The sequence below is a fragment of the Sciurus vulgaris genome (genome assembly GCF_902686455.1).
Source record: "Sciurus vulgaris genome assembly, chromosome: 3".
NCBI classification, from domain to species: Eukaryota; Metazoa; Chordata; class Mammalia; order Rodentia; family Sciuridae; genus Sciurus; species Sciurus vulgaris.
This window is the reverse complement of record NC_136463.1, coordinates 123566444-123587620: the sequence shown is the minus strand read 5'-3', so window position 1 is coordinate 123587620 and position 21177 is coordinate 123566444. Positions and strand designations below refer to the sequence as shown.

General features: G+C 39.7%; 1 protein-coding gene and 1 pseudogene across 2 annotated transcripts in view; both read left to right on the top strand.

The window, feature by feature from the left end:
• Positions 1–21177, top strand: part of LOC306656559 (low-density lipoprotein receptor-related protein 2-like) — a 244423-nt gene that overhangs the window by 178046 nt on the left and 45200 nt on the right.
• LOC306656557 (low-density lipoprotein receptor-related protein 2-like) lies at positions 12735–20565 on the top strand (annotated as a pseudogene). The gene is made up of 6 exons (XR_013766611.1): positions 12735–12857; positions 16771–16862; positions 17700–17767; positions 17953–18073; positions 18552–18680; positions 19835–20565. The product of XR_013766611.1 is annotated as a low-density lipoprotein receptor-related protein 2-like (transcript).

The window sequence follows — 21177 nt, the reverse complement described above, 5'->3', positions numbered from 1 at the left end:
GGAGGAAACCCACAATTCCATGTGATTTCTGATCTTGTTGAGAACTCTAGGTAAACAATAGACCCAGAACTTTTGCATCCTAGATATCCTAATCACATATAGATATTGGGGCTGGGAGAAGATTACAAAGCCTAATTATACACATGAGACCCAGAGAGGATATCCAATAATAATTGTCATGCATTTAGTAATATGAATGGGACATGACTACTAGTCCTACAGACATTGGAAAGATCATAAGAGAATAATGCTATGAACAACCATGGCAACCAGCTATACAGCTTATGTGAAGTGGACAAATTCTTAGACACAAAACACTGAGAGTGGCTCAAGAAGAATAGAAAGTATGAATTGATATATTTAGCAATGTGGAGTTGTTATGAGATCAGAATGGATCTTTACTGTAAAGCTTTTGTACATAGGGTGTGAAGTATGTACTTCAGGGGCAACATTCCATCAAATGCCATTGTGCTTTTTCTTTGGGAGGGGTACTGGGGAGTCACTGTGCTTTATTTTGTGGTTATTTTTCTTTTCTTGAAATTCAGTGGTTTTAGTCTATTCATATTATATTACATAAACTATTATAGTCATTGCACCCTAAGGGACCCTGAGATGTGGCTAAGATCCTCTTTTTGCATACTGTGGAGGACAGAAAGATAAATCTATTGTGATTTGAAGGAACTGAACCAGGAGATTCCACAGTTCCTTTGGCTAAAATATTCAGAAGCCTGTGACCCACAGGCCTTTCCTTTGACAGGTAGAGGCAGCTTGACTCCTTTATGGAGATAAATACCATGCCCCACTCCTTTATCTATGTTCATCCTTGCCAGCTTCTCTGTAAGACTGAGGTTTGTGGGTAGATGGAGACTGAGGATGAAAGAGGCACACTGATAAGAATGACAAGGATGAAAGCCAGATGCCAGGAACAGATATTGGCAGAGACAGCACCGTGGCAACAATGAGCAATGAAGTACTTGGGTAGAGTCTGAACTGTGAAAAGTCCATCTGGGATCATCTGGGCCCTGGAATAGCAGGGACAACATGAGCCATTCACATAGGCTCTATGAAAATAAAGTATTGGTTGATTTAACTATGAAAGTTGTAAAATCTAGGAAACACATGCATAATTAAGAGTAGGGTTTGGGGTGTGGCTCAGTGGTAGAGCATGTCCTTAGCATGTGCAAGGCCTTGGATTTAGTACCAAAAAGAAAATATAGAAATAATTTGAATCCCATTACTAAGAGATCATACTCTTAAAGTTTGGTAAACTTTTGCTATCTTTTTTTGCTCATATATGTGCACATATATATTTTCATATTTAACAAATTTAAAGAATATTCTATATTAGTTTTACGATCTTTTTCTCCATTTTATTATGGATATTTCCTATGTCAGAGTATCATTTGAAGCCTTGAATTTTAATGACTACATAAAAATCAATCATGTAAATAATCATAACTCATTGCTTCTAAGATGTACGCTTATTTTTACTTTTTAACATCTCTGAAATCAAGGTGCATCTTACAGTTGACAACATGCTGTGGTGTAAGTTCCAGACTTCTTCTATTTTAATGTTACATAAAACAATGGTGCATCTGGGATATCTTAGATTTGATACAATACACTATAATATAATATATTCCCTACTGTTGAATAGATATTCAAGTTGTTTTCAACATATTTTTTTACTGTAATGTTATGATCCTTAAACATAAATCATGTTTTATTCCTTCCTGGGGGAAATTCATTAATGTGAACTAACTGGGTAAAAGAGTGAACTATCTTTACTTTTATTTATTTATTTTATGTGGTAGTGCTGAAGTATAGGCCTTGCACATGCTAGGCAAGTACTCTACTACTAAGCTGCATCCCCAGTCCAGTATGGATATTTTTTAAAACCTTGATATGTACATCCATATTGTAAAGTTCCCTTCCATGTACTAATTATGGTTTAAATATCATGTATGACATGACTATGCATTTTATTGTACCCTGGTCAACACCTGATGTGTGTGTAATGAATTGGTCAATATTTGGCAAATTGTAATCTTATAACTTTATTATATCCCTCTATTTGCAGTTTTGTTCTAACCTGAATCAGTGTCCCCTATCTATCTATCTAGATATAAGATGCTGTGTAGAATAGAATGAGAGGTAGCAGAGGAGGTGGCAGTAGTTGCAGAGTCCCTGGCTTCATAGTTTTGGGGTCCAGGATTGGGCTGAGGGTGAGCCTGGCAAGGCCTTGTGAAAGGGGAAAATCACCTCCAGGTGCTAACATTACATACATGTGTGTGAATGGCATTCAGGCTGTTCCCAGAAATTAGAATAAAGATGCACCCTGTCTTCTGGAGGCTTCTGGAAAGGGGTCCTCTCAAGATGCTGTACAGCTGTTTCCTCTGATACAACACTTGACTGTTCATTTGGGGCTGGTTTGGCTTGTGCCTTCCATTTGTAATGCTGGATTTCATTTTTTAGATATGGGAAGAGAAAGAACATGTGCCGAAAATCTGTGTGAACAGAATTGTACCCAGTTAAGTGAAGGAGGATTTATCTGTTCCTGTAGAACTGGGTTCAAAGCTGGTATTTTGGACAGAAACTCCTGTCAAGGTAGAGTATATTTCCTTCAATCCTTGTAAAGAGACTCTCATACTTTTTTGGCTTTCTGGCCATTTCCTTTTATTAAACCACTATTTTATTTCCTTAATGGGGCTAAACTCATGGTTTTTGGTCATTAAAATACCCAAGAATGCCAATTGCTTTTCTTTCCTGCATGCCTAGCAAAGTGTCTTGAAGCTCGTGTGTGTTCAAAATATCTGTGAGATCAAGGTGAATGGTATAGACCTTGTTGATGATGGTTGCTTATTGTCTTAGTGTGTGAAATCAACTAAAGACGAACACCAGGCTAACTGTCTTCATCTTAAGTCCAACACACCTATGTAGGTGAGGCATGAATGAGTTTTAAGGTGTGGAGTTGAAAGAAGCTTATCAAAAATATCAGTGATGAGTATGATTCTAGGTGTCTTTTATTATGTGAATTTGCTGTGTTTAATTCGTATGTCATACTTAAATGATGGTAAGAGTTCTTTTGCACACTGATGCCTAAGAACTCAATTGAAAAACCAAATTGATGACTCTTGTTCCTGAAGCAAGTTGGCAGAAGGGAAGTGATACCAACAACAACACTTCAGGTGCTTTCTGGGTGAAGATTTGCTCTGCTGTGTTATGAAGCCACACTGCTTCGATTAAATCCTATCTTCCTTGGTGACCAGCTTTGGGACTTTGTGCTTAATGGTAGTAGTCCATACTTCATAGAGTTTTTAAAAATATATTAAGTTAGTAAAAAAAAAAAAAAAAAAAAAAAAAAACCATGAAAAACATGTGAAACAGCATCTGAAACTTAGTAAGTGGCTCTCAAATGTATCATTGCTTAATTTTCATCTGTACTTTTCTTGGTTCTTGTTACCTGTGAATATGAATTTAAACAAAAACAGAGTCTCTAAGGAATGGATGGGAACAGATGTTGCACACTTGGTTTTATTTTGCCTGCAGACATCAACGAATGTGAGCAATTTGGGGTCTGTCCCCAGAACTGTCAAAACACCAAGGGAAGTTATGAATGTTTCTGTGCGGATGGCTTCAGGTCGATGAGTGCCCGCTATGGAGAACGGTGTGCAGCTGACGGTATGCTGAGCTCACATCACATCTGTCATTGTTGGGGGAAGTCGATGCCAATGACTGTCTTGTACCAGGAGATGAACTTTTGACTCTCAGTCTTCCTGTTAACTGACCAGATACTTCTCTTCCAACAGCTTCCCAGTCTCTGTCCCCTACTCTCTCTTTTCCTGTCAGTTTTAAATGCTAACTATAATCTCCTACAAACACATAGGATTAAAACAAGAGTCAGGTGTTGTTTATAATTCTGGATTTAGCCTCTTGTCTACCTTAATATAAAAATTTCAAAAAGGGGACAAAATGTCTGAGGCCATGTAATCTAAGATGAGCACAAAAAACATTGAACCAAGGGCAAGTCCAGAGACACTCTGCTGCCCAACCCTTTGTTATTGTTCACGGACTATGGGTAACAGAGAGGAGGAGTCTGTTGCATTCATAACACAATCATTAGTTTATATTTTAGGTTAATGCCAGTATTAGAGAATCAGGCCAGGTGGAAAGCAGTAATAAGTACCAGACTGCAGTGACAAAAAAGAAGGAATATAAGTCAGAGGTTTTATACACCAAATTTCAGACATCTGATCTAAATCCCAGTCAAGGGGTCTATGCCTTTATTTTGGATTTAAAATGTTTAGTAGAGTTTAAGAAACTTGTCCTTTCATTTTGTTAATTCTGGGCAAATGGATATTTGATATATTCACATAAATTGGGCTTTTAAAGCATATGTTTAACTTAAATAGGACAAAATACGTAAGTATCTTATCCTCCAAACGTTTTTGACAGTGAATGAAAACCACAGTGATGGCATTTGAACAGTTGGTCTGGTAATTAAGCAGCAAACTTTAAGCTGTTTAAATCTTTTAACTAAGGAGATCACTGAAATAAGTTAGAATATTCATATAAAACATAATGTCAGGATGGAGGAAATATATAAAATGAACTTTTAGAAGTTACTTAAATTGCATTTGATTGACATTATGCAAGTAGATTAAATTTTTGAAATTCTAGACAAGCATCTTGGGATGAATCATCATTGAAAACTGCTGTAGGTGATTTTTTTTTTTTTTAAATCAAAAACAAGCTGCTTTTTTCCCTCACTAGCTGGAAGCTAAATTGGGTCACAGAGATGATTACCTGCTAAAAGAATCATAAAATCTGTCAGTAAAGAGTGAGGAACAAGAACTTCCTAGTAAACTTTTGGTGAGGCTGTGAATGTTATATCCCTTCTGTGAGGCTGAATGTCTATAATCTTGTCTGTCTTAATGTCAGCAAATAAAGAAAATAAATTCACTGAAAATGAGGGCTCTCTGTAGCAGTCACAGCCTCATCTTGCTCTAAACTGTCATGAGGACACAGAATGAAGAACTGATAATATGCCTAAACAGAGATGTTAGCTTTTCAACTGAAATGGGGATGAGAATGTCCACAGTCAAGAATTTTGGAACCCAGTTGTATAGTCAGCTTTATAGACATGGTCAGATTCCTATGAAAATTCATGTTTTTTTGTTTTCTTATGTTATTTGTTCTTTTTAGATATACGTGTCAGTAAAGTGTATTTTGATGTATTATACATACATGGAGTGTAACTTATTCTAAGTAGGATCACGTTCTTGCAGTTCTACGTCATGTTTTTTAAAGCAGGGAGGGAATGCCTGCTATGCATTTTATATCCTACTTTATAGTTTAACAGTTCAGGTTGAATTCAAACAAAGTAGCCTCTGTTTGCAGGTAACCCTCCATTGTTGCTGCTGCCTGAGAATGTTCGAATCCGAAAATACAATATGTCATCTGAGAAGTTCTCAGAGTATCTTGAAGAGGAGGAACATATCCAAGCTATCGATTATGACTGGGATCCCGAGGGCATAGGTCTCAGTGAGTATAAACTATGTCATCTGTCACTGATAATAATTGATTTTATTAAATATTTAGATGTTGAATTGGGGGGAATTTGTTTTTCAACAAGTGGATTTTGTTGCACAAGTGGAAGAAAGCTCTGGATGCCTTACTGTGGGCTTGAGTTCCTGCCAACTTTTCCCAACTTTGCTTCAAACCTTCCTCCCAAATCTCCTTATCTCTTACTTTGTCTTTCCTTGTGCAGCTCCCATTCTTTCTTAAAATTGTGCACTTGGGAAATTTCTACTAAGACCTCAAAGTTTCAATGCCATGTCCTCTGGGACATTGTAATTCCTCCTGGTGAAGTTGTGTGAGTGCACCCATGAGCCTGCAGCATTGTATATGTGCTTCGACCAAAGCACCTGTGACACTGAGCTACATAGCTAGTGGTGCACATATTTTTCTCCCTATGCCCTAACTATGTGCTTCTGGAGACAGAGATTTCATTCATCTATTTATGCCTAGCTCCCAACCTAACTAATATCTAGCACAGTGTATGTGATGGGTATTTGAAAAGCTTAGTTGGTGCAGGAGAAAAGAAACTATAAAGCCTACCATAGGGCCTCTCATGGCCTTGTATGGGAGGTGGTAATGGGTAAGAGTCAGAAAACTGGTCTTCTCTATACCTATGGCTCATCTTCTCTCCTTGTCTTCCTCATTTATAACTTTGAACAATTATAACCATTCTCTGGATCTCAATTTGGTATCTGTAAAATAAGAGTAGTCATCTTGTTCTTTCTACCTACCTCTGATATTTATTTTGAAGGTTGAATTAGATAGTTGATATGAAATGCTTTGAAAAATATCAGTATCTACATCAATGTAAGATTTATTATTGTTGTATTTCCACATGTAATATTGTTGTATTTCATGCAAACAAACAATAAGTTTTTCAAGAAAGGTATGTATCCAGAAAGCAGTAGATCCCCAATATATGCTTTAAAAGTCAGTCTTCCTATGCTTTTAAAATACTTGCTGTATATTGTCCTTTCATCTATACATAAAGAAGGACTTCTCATCTTCATTGCTCTTATATTGTCACTGATACTGCATATGACTTTAAATTCTCAACAACCCAACCTGGTTTTTTAATAATTCTGTTTTGGAAACTAGACCTGAGAACAGATAGGCTCTAGATCAATATTTTAATGAGTTACCCTCGAATAGAGATAACTAGGAAAATATTAATAAGTTGTCTCAAGATATTTGTAGCAAATGGCTCAAATATGATAGGTTTTTGAGGTTGAATCATATTGATGTAATTGAATTATTAGTATTATAAAAACAAAGGGAAGTAGAGATGCTGATAGGTGAATAGCAGTTCACTTGATTAGACCCCATTTCTTCTCTTACTTGATGTTCTTCATGTGAGACTGGCATGTGTCTTCCTTCTAGGTGTTGTGTATTACACTATACTGGCGCAGGGCTCTGAGTTTGGTGCTATCAGACGTGCCTACATCCCCAACTTTGAATCTGGCAGCAATAATATCATTGAGGAAGTTGACCTGGGCCTGAAATACATAATGCAGCCAGATGGACTAGCAGTGGACTGGGTTGGAAGGTAAATTTGCCACACATCTCCTTCTTGCATGTTCTGTCTTCCTGGCTAGAGCTCTCTGCTGCTCATGTTGGCATATGACTCAGCTTGGGGCCAGGAATGGGTGTGCTCAGGTGCTGGTGTCACTTGGCAGTGCCTGGGCTTGTCCTAGCCCCAGAAACCTCCTCTGCTTACCCCAGTGTGTCATGTAAACATTATCATTTCCTGTTTTCTATGTGCACCATGAGGAGGTTTGGGAAAGCACCCAGGTCCTGTATCATATGGAGTAGAGCTTTCTTGCTGACAGAGTTCTGGATTCCAAAATTCTTTCAGTTATGGCAGCACTGTTCATATAGTGAAGCAAGGGAATAGCCTCACAATTCTCCAAGCAAAGCAGTTGAGATTAAGCTGTTTTCTCTCTGGTAATTATTTTGGGGAGGAACAAACCACATCTTGAGTTTTAGCAGGCTAGCTCTCTAGAACTGATTGAGAATTTGAATTTCCTGCTTCATCTTTGGGTTTGAGTTAAAGGAGGCATCAGTTCTGTTATTTTCTTTTAGACCTTATCATACCATCTGGCTCTAGTATTCCTTTTAGGGACCAGAATCACCCATTTTGGATGATCCCTAAGTCAGAACCCTCAGGAAGATGCATGGGATGCAAACCAGGGTGGGAAAGTTATTCAACTCCTTCTTCAAGGAGGATGCTGGCACTAGCGTGACGGTGGGGGAAAGTAATAACATGCAAAGGAGCTCGAGCATTCATAGCACCCCTCACCTGACCCGTGTCCTTGAAAATGAACTAATAATGGAAAGATGTTTGAGAGGAAAGCCTCAGCAGCTCACTGCCCTCCTGGAGAATGGAGACTCATGTGCAGTGTAAATTCATTCTCACCTTTTTACAAACCCTTCTGGTACTCTTGGAAGACTTGAGCTTCTCTGAAGAAGTTAATTGGGTCCCCACTGCTCCCGGAGGCTAACAGGAGACTCACTTCAGCATTTTCTGTGAGGAAATGGGGCCTCAGAGAACTGTTAGTGAGTCTGAAGCTTGAAACTCTAGACATTTAACACTTCCTTTGGAAAACCAACCAGGCAATAGCAGATCCTCTTGTTTGAAGTGTTACCTGTTTCTCAGCCTTAATCAATGAGGGAATTAAGAAACTGTGGCAGCTCTTTTTGCCTGTAAGCTACTGAGACCCACAGCCTTAAAAGTGGAAATAAGGTCAGGGTGGCCTTGCTGACTTGGTTAGTTTGAAATGCTATTTCCACTCATCTTTGGAGCTGATGCCAGATTCCTATTGATTCCAACGGGGGCTCTTTGCTGAGGAGGAAATAGACTAATGGGCAGCCAGACTTATGCCTTATGACTTCTACCTGAAGCACATGTCTTAGAAAAATGCCCGATGTGAGATCAGCCTGACCGCTGGCATCTGCTGCAATTACTGATCCTTGCTGATTCAGCTGCTTTGGCCAATCATTCTTCCATGTGTAACTTTCCAAAGATGCCCCCTTGTCTGAAAAGATTAGGGCATTCCTGAGAGAGGGGCTCTATGCTCTGAACACAGTTTCAGTATCTCAGGAGCTATCTTGTTGGCCAGAGCTGCCAAACTAAATTTTCTCATCTTCAAACCTCTTCCCCAGAAATAATCAGTCTAGATTTTTCCCTTGTTTTTCTTTGTCCTTCTGAATTTAGGCACATTTACTGGTCTGATGCCAAGAACCAACGAATTGAGGTGGCAAAGCTTGATGGAAGGTACAGAAAGTGGCTGATTACCACCCAGCTGGATCAACCAGCTGCGATTGTTGTGAATCCAAAACTAGGGTGAGTACTTGAAGGAATCTTTTATGTTCGGGATATTCTCTACTGGGTTTTCATAAAATTACATATCTTTAAAGATTTTTTTCCCAATTGCACTGAAACTGTCCTCTGATATTTTAGAATGGAATTTATGACTGTTTAAAGAATTATAATATGCCCTGGGATCAGATAGGACCAATAATTTCTGAGGGAGAGATTCCTTTGAGAATATACCTAAGAACCTTTTTGGTTATATGAACTCCTTGTCTGAACTTTAAAATTCTTTGCAGTTTGGGTTCTTTACTTCCTTAATCAAAGGTTTAGTAGGAGTTGTTTTTCCTTTCATTTGACTGTTTTGAAAAATAACTCATTCTTTGACTTTCATCTGGGGATTTGGTTGTATTTCACTGAACATAATTAAACACTTATTTCTCCAAATATGCAAGTGCATAAAACAACACATGTATAAATATGTATTATTGATTTATAGAAATGTTCCAATTTATGGTTTATATGAGCATCATCTCAGTATGAGAACCAGTTTTGTCATTTTTCTTTGCATTTCAAGATGTTTATTTGGGAATAGATCAGTTGATGTTTACTTATTTAATTTAGCCTCAGAGTAGTAACTTTAAAAAAATTTTTTTTTTTTGAATAGCCCCAAACACTTCCCATGTTCGGACAAGACCAGTATGACCCCTCATAGATATGCCAATAACTGTATATGAAACACTACAAGCTATCATGACTTTCATTTTGTTACATTCAGTGTTAAATCATGCCCATAGAAACTTAGCAGTGACACTTGAAAAATACTTGCCTGATAAGATAAACCTGTGATGTGGACTTGTCCTCAACATTAGTCTTTCCTTCTTGTGTCTTGCATATGTAATACCTTAAGAGCAAAGAGAAGTTCCTTATCTACTGAAGACTTTACTGAAAAGTATAAAAATATTTTCACTTAGCACCTAGGTCTCTGTGAAAAACTGTTGATTGCCCTCTTGGTAATGCTTCATGCTCTGTGCTAGCAGGGAAACCACTAGGGAAGATGCTACAATGAAGAAAACTTCTGTTACAGGCTCATGTACTGGACTGACCAGGGGAAAGAATCTAAAATCGAGTCTGCCTGGATGAACGGGGAGCATCGCAGCATCTTGGTTTCCGAGGACCTTGGCTGGCCAACTGGCCTTTCTATTGACTATTTGAACAATGACCGAATTTATTGGAGTGACTCCAAGGAGGATGTCATTGAAACCATAAAATATGATGGGACTGATAGGAGAATCATTACAAATAGAGGTTAGAAATGAGTTGGATTTAAGATATAAAATAATTAACATGTTTCTAGTCTCTTTGCCCATTTTCTCAAGAAGGAACCCTGATCTTAGGAAATGGTTTATATAATTTCTTAGCTACGTGCCCATCAACTCCCAGCTGCTAAATTAAATGCAAATGAATCAACTAGCAGTAATTTAATTCTTCTTTGCTCCTTTTACATAATTTTAAGAAATGCTTCTCAGGTGCAGATATTGGAATACCTGAGATTTCTGTGAGCTTGCCCTGAGGCAGTGTTCATGAGCACCCATATCAATCCATGTCTGATCACTTCTAGACTTATTCATATTTGTCATGTGAGATTGTTCATTGTTCATTACTGGAAACATCTAGAAGAAAAGGAGCATTTGTTTTCTTATCCAGACTCTGCAGAGCTGCAGTGGTATAGGACAGATCACATTTTCCCTATCTGACCCGTGGTGTTCTTATGTTCAAAGGAAAAAATGAAATCTCTGCTCTATAAATTATTTTCCAAAGATGAAATCAAATCAGCAACTTGAAAGTGAGCTAGTGCCCTGTGATTGGTGTCAGGCAGCATGCATTAATCTCATTTAATTTCTGTCACCTTGATCTCCCAGTGCAGCACTTTCAGGGTTACCTATGCAGAAAATCTGCCTGAATGTTCCAGGAGTTTCCAGGCATTGTATTTGGTACTAATTCAATCTGAGTATCATCAGGCTTGGAAGTTGTGCTTGGAAGTTGTCTTTTTAATCACCTGTTTTGTTTTCTGCCATTGCTGTCATAAGCAGCAATGAAGCCTTTCAGTCTGGACATCTTTGAAGACCAGTTATACTGGGTATCTAAGGAGAAAGGAGAGGTGTGGAAACAAAATAAATTTGGGCAAGGACAGAAAGAGAAAATGCTGGTTGTGAACCCTTGGCTCACTCAAGTTCGGATCTTTCATCAACTCAGATACAATCGGTCAGGTAATCACCAACCTTGGAATAAAATGCTCCTTGTTATCTGGAAACCTCATTTGAAAAGAATGGCCACAGTATTGGCAAGGGGCAGTGGGTAAGAATAGGCTGCTCTCTTTAATAGGTGCATTAAAGACGTATATAGGGGTGTGGTGGGTGAATGAACCATTTTGACCAAAGAAAAAATATTGGAAGTCAAAGGAAATTGTACAAACCCCCAGCAGTAGAAAATAATCAGTGTAAAAATATTTCAGTCCTCCTTGTTTGGCATTATGGATATGTACTTCTGGGCTACAGATCCAGTAGACATCAGAAGTTAAGAAGTTAAGAAGTCACAAAATGGATTTTGTGGAATATCAGTTTGATTCACTTTTAAAAAAAATTTATATCAGTTTTTTTGTTCTGTTTAGTTACACATGACAGAAGAATGCATTTTGATTCATTGTACACAAGTGGAGTACAACTTTTCATTCTCTGGTTGTACGTGATGTAGAGTCACACCATTCGTGTAATCATGCATTCCACCATCTTTCCCCACCTCTGCCCCCTCCCCTCCCCTCATTCCCCTCTGCTCAATCCAAAGTTCCTCCATTCTTCCCTTACCCACCCCCATTATGTATCAGCATCCACTTAATCAGAGAAAACATTTGGCCTTTGTTTTTTTGGGTTGTCCACTCTTAAAGTGACTGGACCACACTGCTCAGATTATCCCGAGATACATGAACCTTAATTTAAAACTGTTGGTCACATGCATTTCTACCTCCTCCCCTCTTTCTTGGCTCCTTGGCCGTGGGTCCTGCCTTCCCCGGTTATCTGTGTTTTAGTTCATTTTTCAGCATTGTACAGAGCAAGATAAAGGGGAGAGGAAAGTTTTGAGATGAGAAAAGGATAATAAATAGCTTTTACTAGGTTCTGCACTTCAGGTTCTCTTCTCAGGAACAGAAATGATAAGTTTAGTTTTATCCAACTCAAAGCTCGGTGTCTGTCTGATCTGGGCCTGCGGTCACTATGCCTAGTTCCAGGTGGAATTCTGACAGGGGACTTCCTTTGATCCTTGTATGTGAATCAGTGGTGGAACTCAAGATCTTTTTGCCTCTATTCAGTAAAATGAAGCCCAGAAGAAAGTTCTTCTTGGAGGTTTGGGGTGGGAATCTCATCTAGTATATGCTTTGGATATAATATATATTATGACCTGCCCAGATCTGGGTAAAGACAAATCTGGTATAATACTAGTGTCTTGTTGGTCTTCGGAACCATCTCAAGTTGCTTAGCACTGATTATATTTGGAGGTTAGACCATGAATCAGACAGATACTCACTTTCCAAACCTGCCAGGGCAATAGAGGATATGAGTGGTGCCAATAGACAGTGCAAGTGGTACGGAGATGGGATGGAGGGCCCGGTGGGGGTGGGGTGTCTGTGCCACGTTGGTGGGGTGCTAGTGTGAATGGAGGTGTGTATCCAGGTAACTCTTAGTGCTAGAGATGCTGGGATGCTGTAGAACCACACCCAGCTGTTGGGCATAGCCTGGGTTGGAGTATTCATTCTCTTGTCGTGACCTAACTGTTCTTCTCATCTGCTTTCCAGTCTCCAACCCTTGCAAGCAGATCTGTAGCCACCTCTGTCTGCTGAGACCTGGAGGATACAGCTGTGCCTGTCCCCAAGGCTCCAACTTTGTAACAGGGAGCAACACTGTGTGTGATGCAGGTAGGGGCCCAGCCTGGGCAGTCATGGGGCCTTCAGGGGCCTGAAGAATCCCTGTGTGCGGGGTCCTTTGCAGAACAGATGGGGATAGCTAGAAGGAGGGATGAGAGATGTGGGAAACATGAACATAACTGAGTGGAACTTCAGGGACCAAACAATTTGTGTTCCAAGGATTTCTGAGATTTGCTAAGATCCGCAGAGGTGTAGATCCTATATCTACGGTTGTGTTACCTTGTAAAGACCTTTTGGAGCATGAGTTGTTTTCCTCTTTCCTTCACCAAGAGCTGGATTTCTGTTGCCCCTGAATTCAATCAGCCTTACCTGAGTTCAAGGTGAAGAACCCTGTTCCTGAGGTGGGAGGGGTTTATGTAGTGCAGAGGGGAGGGCTAAACGATGTTCACCCGTTTTTCTCACATGCTTGTTTTACAATTTTGACAACTGAAAAGCAGCCATATTTTTTTATTGTTAACAAATGGGGTACAACTTGTTCTCTGCTTGATCATGAAGTAGAGGTGTACCATTTGTGTAATCAAACATTTACATAGGTAATGGTGTTTGATTCATTCTGTTATTTTTTCCTTTTCCCCCACCCTCCCACCCCTCTTTTCCCTCTATACAGTCCCTCCTTCCACCATTCTGCTTCCCTCCCCCCCCCCCCCCCCCATTATGTATCATCATCCACTTATCAGTGAGATCATTCATCCTTTGGTTTTTTTGAGATTGGCTTATCTCACCTAGCATGATATCCTCCAATATCATCCATTTGCCTGCAAATGCCATAATTTTATTATTCTTTATGGCTGAGTAATATTCCATTGTACATACCAGTTTCTTTATCCACTCATCAATTGAAGGGCATCTAGGTTGGTTCCACAATCTGGCTATTGTGAATTGAGCAGCTATGAACATTGATGTGGCTGCATCACTGTAGTATGCTGATTTTAAGTCCTTCGGGTATAGGCCAAGGAGTGGGGTAGCTGGGTCAAATGGTGGTTCCATTCCAAGTTTGCTAAGGAATTTCCACACTATTTTCCAGAGTGGCTGGCTGCACTAATATGAAACCCCACCAGCAATGTATGAGTGTACCTTTTTCCCCACATCCTCACCAACACCTATTGTTGCTTGTGTTCTTGATGATCGCCATTCTAATTAGGGTGAGATGGAATCTTAGGGTAGTTTTGATTTGCATTTCTCTTATTACTAGAGATGTTGAACATTTTTTCATATATCTGTTGACTGCTTGTAGATCTTCTTCTGTGAAGTGTCTGTACATTTCCTTAGCCCATTTGTTGATTGGATTATTTGTATTCTTGGTGTAGAGTTTTTTGAGTTCTTTATAGATTCTGGAAATTAGTGCTCTACCTGAAGTATGAGTGGCAAAGATATTCTCCCACTCTGTAGGCTCTCTCTTCACATTACTGATAGTTTCCTTTGCTGAGAAAAAACTTTTTAGTTTGAATCTATCCCAGTTACTGACTCTTTTTTTATTTCTTGTTTTATGAGAGTCATGTTAAGGAAGTCTGATCCTAAACCGACATGTTGAAGATTTGGACCTACTTTTCTTCTATAAGATGCAGGGTCTCTGGTCTGATTCCAAGGTCCTTGATCCATTTTGAGTTGAGTTTTGTGCAGGGTGAGAGATAGGGGTTTAGTTTCATTCCGTTGCATATGGATTTCCAGTTTTCCCAGCACCATTTGTTGAAGAGGCTATCTTTTCTCCATTGAATATTTTTGGCCCCTTTGTCTAGTATGAGAAAACTGTATTTATTTGGGTTTGTGTCTGTGTCTTCTATTCTGTACCATTGATCTACCTGTCTATTTTGGTGCCAATACCATGCCATTTTTGTTACTATTGCTTTGTAGTATAGTTGAAGTTCTGGTATTGCAATACCCCCTGCTTCACTCTTCCTGCTAAGGATTGCTTTAGCTATTCTGGGTTTCTTATTCTTCCAGATGAATTTCATGATTGCTTGCTCTATTTCTGTAAGGTACATCATTGGGATTTTAATTGGAATTGCATTGAATCTGTATAGCACTTTTGTAGAATGGCCATTTTGACAATATTAATTCTGCCTACCCAAGAACATGGGAGATCTTTGCATCTTCTGAGGTTTTCTTCAGTTTCTTTCTTTAGTGTTCTGTAGTTCTCATTGTAAAGGTCTTTCACCTCTTTTGTGAGATCGATTCCCAAATATTTTATTTTTTTCGAGGCTATTGTGAATGGGGTAGTTTTCCTAAATTCTCTTTCTGAAGATTCATCACTTATGTATAAAAATGCATTAGATTTATGAGCATTGATCTTATATCCTGCTACTTTACTGAATTTTGAAAGATACCTTATGTCATTGGGAAATGAGGGCCAGAATAAGGAAGCAATTTAATTCTTATCCCAAATGCGGTGGATAATCTCTGGACAAGACTCTTTTTCCAATGTCTCTTTTAAGTCATGGGCAACAACTAGTATCTCTAACTAGTTTCCTGTGCCTTTAAAAAAAATCATCCTGCTGTTCAGCATTGATGGCTAGCATCCTTGGGGGCTGCCTTCCAGTTTAGGTTGATGGGGAAATGAAGAGGCTTAATCGCCTTTGACCACCTGGGGGAGCAAGTGGTTAAAGCAGGGAACTACCCCAGACTGAAAAGTTTTGGGCCATTTTGGAGAATGAACTCAGAGAGGAAAACCCACTTCCCTTTTCCTCCCATGCTCATCCCAGCACTGTTGGGGAAATGTTGGCAAGATTCCAATATCTTGAGCAATATTTTGAACAAAATTTGTTCTCTGCTGCAGATGGATCCTTCTGACATTTATTGTGGTTTCATGTTGTAGAGGAGGTGTTGTATAAGTTGTCACCTCATCTGCTACCTTTCTCACATAAACTTTTTGCTAAGTGAATTATGTCGAGATTCTCATCGAAAACAACTTACACCAAAGTGAACACATTAATGATGGTATTCATTCCATGTGGTCTTGGTGTGGTATATTATTAATCAGTTCTGTAAGTATTTATTGAGTGCACTCTATGTGCTAGGCACTGTTCTGAGTACTGGAGAGAACAGAAGTGAACACAACAGACAAATCCCCTGCCATCATTAAGTATTTTCTAATAGGATGATAAAAAGATAAACCCATAAACATATATCGTCAGGGAGGGCAAGTACCATGGAGACAAGAAAACAGGGTAAAGGATGAGCTGAGGTGGGTGGACTTGCTCTTGCAGACAGAATGTTCAGGAAGGCCTCTCTGGTAAAGGTAACTGAGTAGAGACTCAAATTGAAGGGCTGAGCCAGGAATGTATCAAACTCCTTAAATAAAATGCACAAAAATATCTTTGAAACATTGGATCATTACTGACCCATCGAGCACATCCTGGAAATATGTGACTGAGCCAGACTCAGGACCTAGAGTAAGAAGGACTCATTCCTTACTTTGGGAGGACTTAAAAAATGAAATCTCCTGCTCACTATCCATCAAGTGTCTGTATCATTGTGTCTCTGTGTTGATCAATTGATCACTGATGCTTTGGAACCTTTGCTATAGTTTGAGGTGTGTCTAAATTAAACTCAGTTTTAATGGTCATAGAGGAGAATTTAAAAAAAACCTCAAATGAGAATGTAAATGTCTTAAGAGATTCTTGTATCACGAGGTTCTTTCAACTATTAATACAAGTTCTGGACTTTAGCATCTCTCTACTATCAACTACCTGTTTTCTTTCCACAAAATGTATATTGCTCTGAAGAATTTATTATTGATAAGAACTTATTATTGATAAGGAAATTCATTTAACTTAGGGGGCAGGTGACAGCTTGACAGGAAGACTGTTAGCTGGCCCACCTCAGGCCCAGCCCTGGACAGGTTTGCATAGTGCGGGTGCCCTGCTGAGTAGCCAACTAACACATTCATGGCTTTCCCTTTCCGCAGCCATCGAACTTCCTATCGCCATGCCCACCCCATGCAGGTGTATGTTCGGGAGGAACTTGCTATTTTGATGAGAATGACTTCCCCCAATGCAAGTAGTCTGGATGCTGAGGTCCCAGCCTCAGGCCTTTTGTCAGCTGGGGGAATTTGAGACCCTAAAGCAGCCTGGAAAACAAGCCTGGGTGCCTTGTGGTTCACTAATTTTCACACTTTAACCAGCTCGCCCTCCTTTGGAGTGGCCTCGGAGGACGAAAGCAGTGCTTCTCAAACTATAATAGGCCAAAGAATCATCTGGGGATCTGGTAAAAATGCTCATTCTCATTCACATTCTGCATTCCTAACAAGCTCTGGGGTGAGGATGCCACAAGCTAGGAGCCACCCTTGGGTAGCAAGGAGTTAGAGAAATGGCAACTGCCTCTTTCTTGCTCGCCTGGGATGATGACATTACAGTAGGGGTGTGGGAGAACAGCTGTCAGCAGAGCTGCTGGGGTGCAAAGCACCCTGACATGCAGAAAGACAGGGCCAAGATTTGGAAAGAAAAACGCTGTTGAGAAAGCTCAAACACAGAGCAGGAGAAATAGATGTGTTTAAAAAGTATTTAATGAAAACATGTCAATGGAAAGGAAAAAACTATGGTTTCATTATCACTTTCGAGAGAAAAATTCCATAGAGTAGAGAAGACACAGTAGGTTTATTTGGTGGGACTGAGCCTGTAGGGTCACAGCTACTCCATTGAGAGTAAACTTCTAAAGTCAGACCCACTATTCCTTCTGCTCATCATCTCATGGCAGGATAAACAGAAGTTATGCAGGCAACATTGTGTGTTCATGTAATTTACTCAGCCAAAGCTCTCTCTTCCTCTGAGTGCTTATAAAATTGCAGTGGGGTCTAAGAGGTAACAGGCTAGTGAAGAAGTCTCCTTTTACTTCCAGGTGTTCTAGTGGCTACACCGGAACATATTGTCAAATTGGGCTCTCAAAAGGCATCCCTCCAGGAACAAGTAAGTTTCGAGACTATGAGCAGCCTGGAAATACTCATAGCTCCTAAAATGATGCTGTCATTTATTCTTTTGAACCCAGTCTTTGAAGAATTCATGGTCCTAGCCTCCAGCTTCTACTGCTAAGCTTGTTGGTTCTTTTCCTTGTCTGTGTGTTGATATGTTCTCTGCTTCTGCTTCTTTGACAGCAGCAATGGCTGTGCTGTTGACAATCCTCCTGATCGTCATAGTTGGAGCTCTGGCAATGGTCGGATTTTTCCACTATAGGAAAACTGGCTCCCTTTTGCCCGCTCTGCCCAAGCTGCCGAGGTCAGTTTCATAATGTAAAATAGAAGTCTGTATGAATATGACCATGTGAATAAATAGGTTTTAAAAGTCCTTCTATTATGCAGAAAGAAAAAGTAGTAAGTAGGGATTTAAAGCAGTTACCTCCAATTACAACTTCTTCATCGAGTGTCTCTGAAGCTTGATTGACAGATAGTTGTGTCTACTGGTGGGTCTCATGGTGGTCAGGCTAAGATAGGTGGCTGTGCCACTATATGTCCTGGGCTTTATTCCCGGAAGTGCCCCATGGGTCTCAGATCTCAGCATTGGCGAATGTGTTTTTAATGTTTCCAGGTAAACAAGGGGACTCACTACCATATTTGATGTTTATACATTCAGGGTGAGAATTGCACATTTATTTAAGTAAGATTTAGCCATGTGAAGGAAGAAAGGGAACTGTTACATAAGTTTTTTGTTTTGTTTTGTTTTTAAATAATAAGACACTGTTTGTGATTCCTTCCAGTTTAAGCAGTCTTGTCAACCTTCTGAAAATGGAAATGGGGTGACCTTCAGATCAGGGGCAGATGTGAACATGGATATTGGAGTATCTGATTTTGGCCCTGAGTCCATTATTGACAGATCAATGGCATTGGTGAGTAGAGTTTCCAAGGGATTATTTTAAGGTTTTTTTTTTTTTTTTTTTTTTTTTAATGATTTTATAAAAGAATCTTTTATAAAGAATAAAATTACCTTGAGAATGTTGAAGTGAAGAATAAAGTCCACATCGTAGAGACCAGTTAGGAACATGGAGTATGTTGCACAAATTCATGTAAAAACATTAGTAACAGTAATAATAAAGTTGAAATTTACCCACACTCTAAGTTACAAGTTCTATTGGAACCATAAACAGTCTTAAATTTCATCTGAATCATAAAGAGTTGTATGGGCGTTTTTTTCTTTCTTTTTTTTTCCCCGAGGGGGAGAGAATATGATATTTTGGTTTTATTTGATGACATTTATGTGTATAGAAGGAAAAGGAATTACATTTTTCCAAGTCTTCATTTATTTTTGCACTAATGTATAGCGAGGAAATAGATAGTCATTTTAGAGTCAAAATCAATTCAAACTGTGGCCCTGCCCCCCTTTCTAGTATGTGATTATAGGTATGGTGCTTGCTCCAACTCTCACTGTTCCCATCTGTGGAATGGGTACAGGAAGGAGGAGATTAGCACAGTCTTGGAACAGAGGGGGCTCCCTATAATCCCTTGGGAACCCACTTTTACTATTTTATTCTTCCCCTAAATTCCACTTTTGCCCTGCTTGAAAGTGCAGTATTAACCCTTTCTATCCTCTTAATCTCTCTTCTTCTATCACCCACTCTTTCCAGTTATCCAGACCCATCCCTCAGTGAGTTTTTGGTGTTAAGGGACTGTAGAGAATTCAGATGTAGGAAGAGTGTTTTGTTTTCTTGAGCTGATATCTTAGTGCGTTTATGTGACCTTAACATAATGATTTGCCATCTGGGGGCCTTGATCTCTGTTGCTCTGTTTGTTTTGTTTTGTTTTTGCAGTGCTGGGGATCAACCCAGGGCTTTGTGCATGCTAAGCAAGCCCTCTGCCTCTGAGCTGCACCCCAGCTTTTGTCATGCTCCTAACCCTTCATCTTTTGGTTAAGTTTGGCAAGGCACCTTAGTGTGCCTCCGGGTGGGAGGAGGGCCCCTTTTTCTGGGTCCCAGATCAGTAAGGTGTGATTTTTTCTGGGAATCAGATCAGTAAGGTGTGATCTCTTTCTTCCTCTTTCCATCAGAGTGAACACTTCGCCATGGAGATGGGGAAGCAGCCTGTAATCTTTGAAAACCCAATGTATGCAGCCAGAGATGGTGCTGTCCAGGTGGTCCTGGCCAGCGCAGGTGGGACATCACACCACCCCTCTTTTCAACTGCTGCTGCTGCTGGATCTTGTTGTATTGAGTAGTGTCCCAGGGACAGTCTCCTAACCCTCCTCCTAAGGGAAGGAAGCACAGGAGCCCATGCCTCAGCTTCGCCCTGCAGCAGCTGACTGGCCCCTGGACACCGCCCTGTGGACCCACACAACCCTGAGCTGCTCCAGGGTCGTTCATCATTCCCACTCAGCTGCTCATTCCGAGGGGAGTCAGTGAGAGCTGAGTCTGTTCAGAGGCCTGGTAAACAAGTACCTGATGTGTCACAGGCTCTTTCTAAATGTGAGGAAATGAGTGAGTCAATGATTGGTATCGCAAGGGTGTGATTTGGGTAGGTCAAAGGCACAGGGACCTCCTCCTAGTTGCCTTCGCTGTACTTTTCTGACAAGTGGGATGGTCTCCAAAGTCGACAGGCAGATGTCTAAATTTCCTTTGGTGCAGCTTATTACTCAGTGTCTTTAAGAGGAGCTGGAAGAAGAGATGGGTGTATGGGTGAAGAAAAGAACTTTTCTTTAGGTCTGAAACAGTAGCCCTGGGACCTGTCACCTGTACCTCCTTTATCCAAACAACCGTCACCTCAGTGACAAGAATAACTTTCAATATTAACATCTAAGCTGCTTTCAAATTCAGCATATTTTAATATAAGATGGAAATATTTTACAAATAGCTTTCCTAAGAGCAGAAATATTTAAATCTTGAAAGTCATTGCCTGATCCTTTTAATAACCAGGTAGGCAAAACTTGAATGCATGGTGAAAAAAGATATGACATTTCATTAGCATTTTTTTCACTTGAAACAAAATGAGACCACATATACAAACAAAATCTGAGTTTGAGAGAACAAAGTGTAAATGTGAAATTAGGGGACAAGGAGTGAATTTTCTTCTTGCAATTTGTATATTCATAGTAATTTGGGTTTAAGAAGGAAACTTGGAAATATATGAGTGTTATAAAAAGTGTGTAGAGGAGTTTTAGTTTCCTTATGTTTTAAAAAAGTTCAACCTCTTTTAAGTAGTCTCTGAAATTATTAATTTTATTCTTAATATTCAGAGGTGAGATTCTTAGTTCACCAGTGAGTATGGGGAATTATTCATGCTGTTCTTCTAGGATCTGGTTGCCCATATGCACCAAGTGTATTTAATTAAAAAATATGGTCAAGTGGGAGAGGGAGTTATAGAGAAAACACAGGAATGTTGCTGCGAATAACTAGGA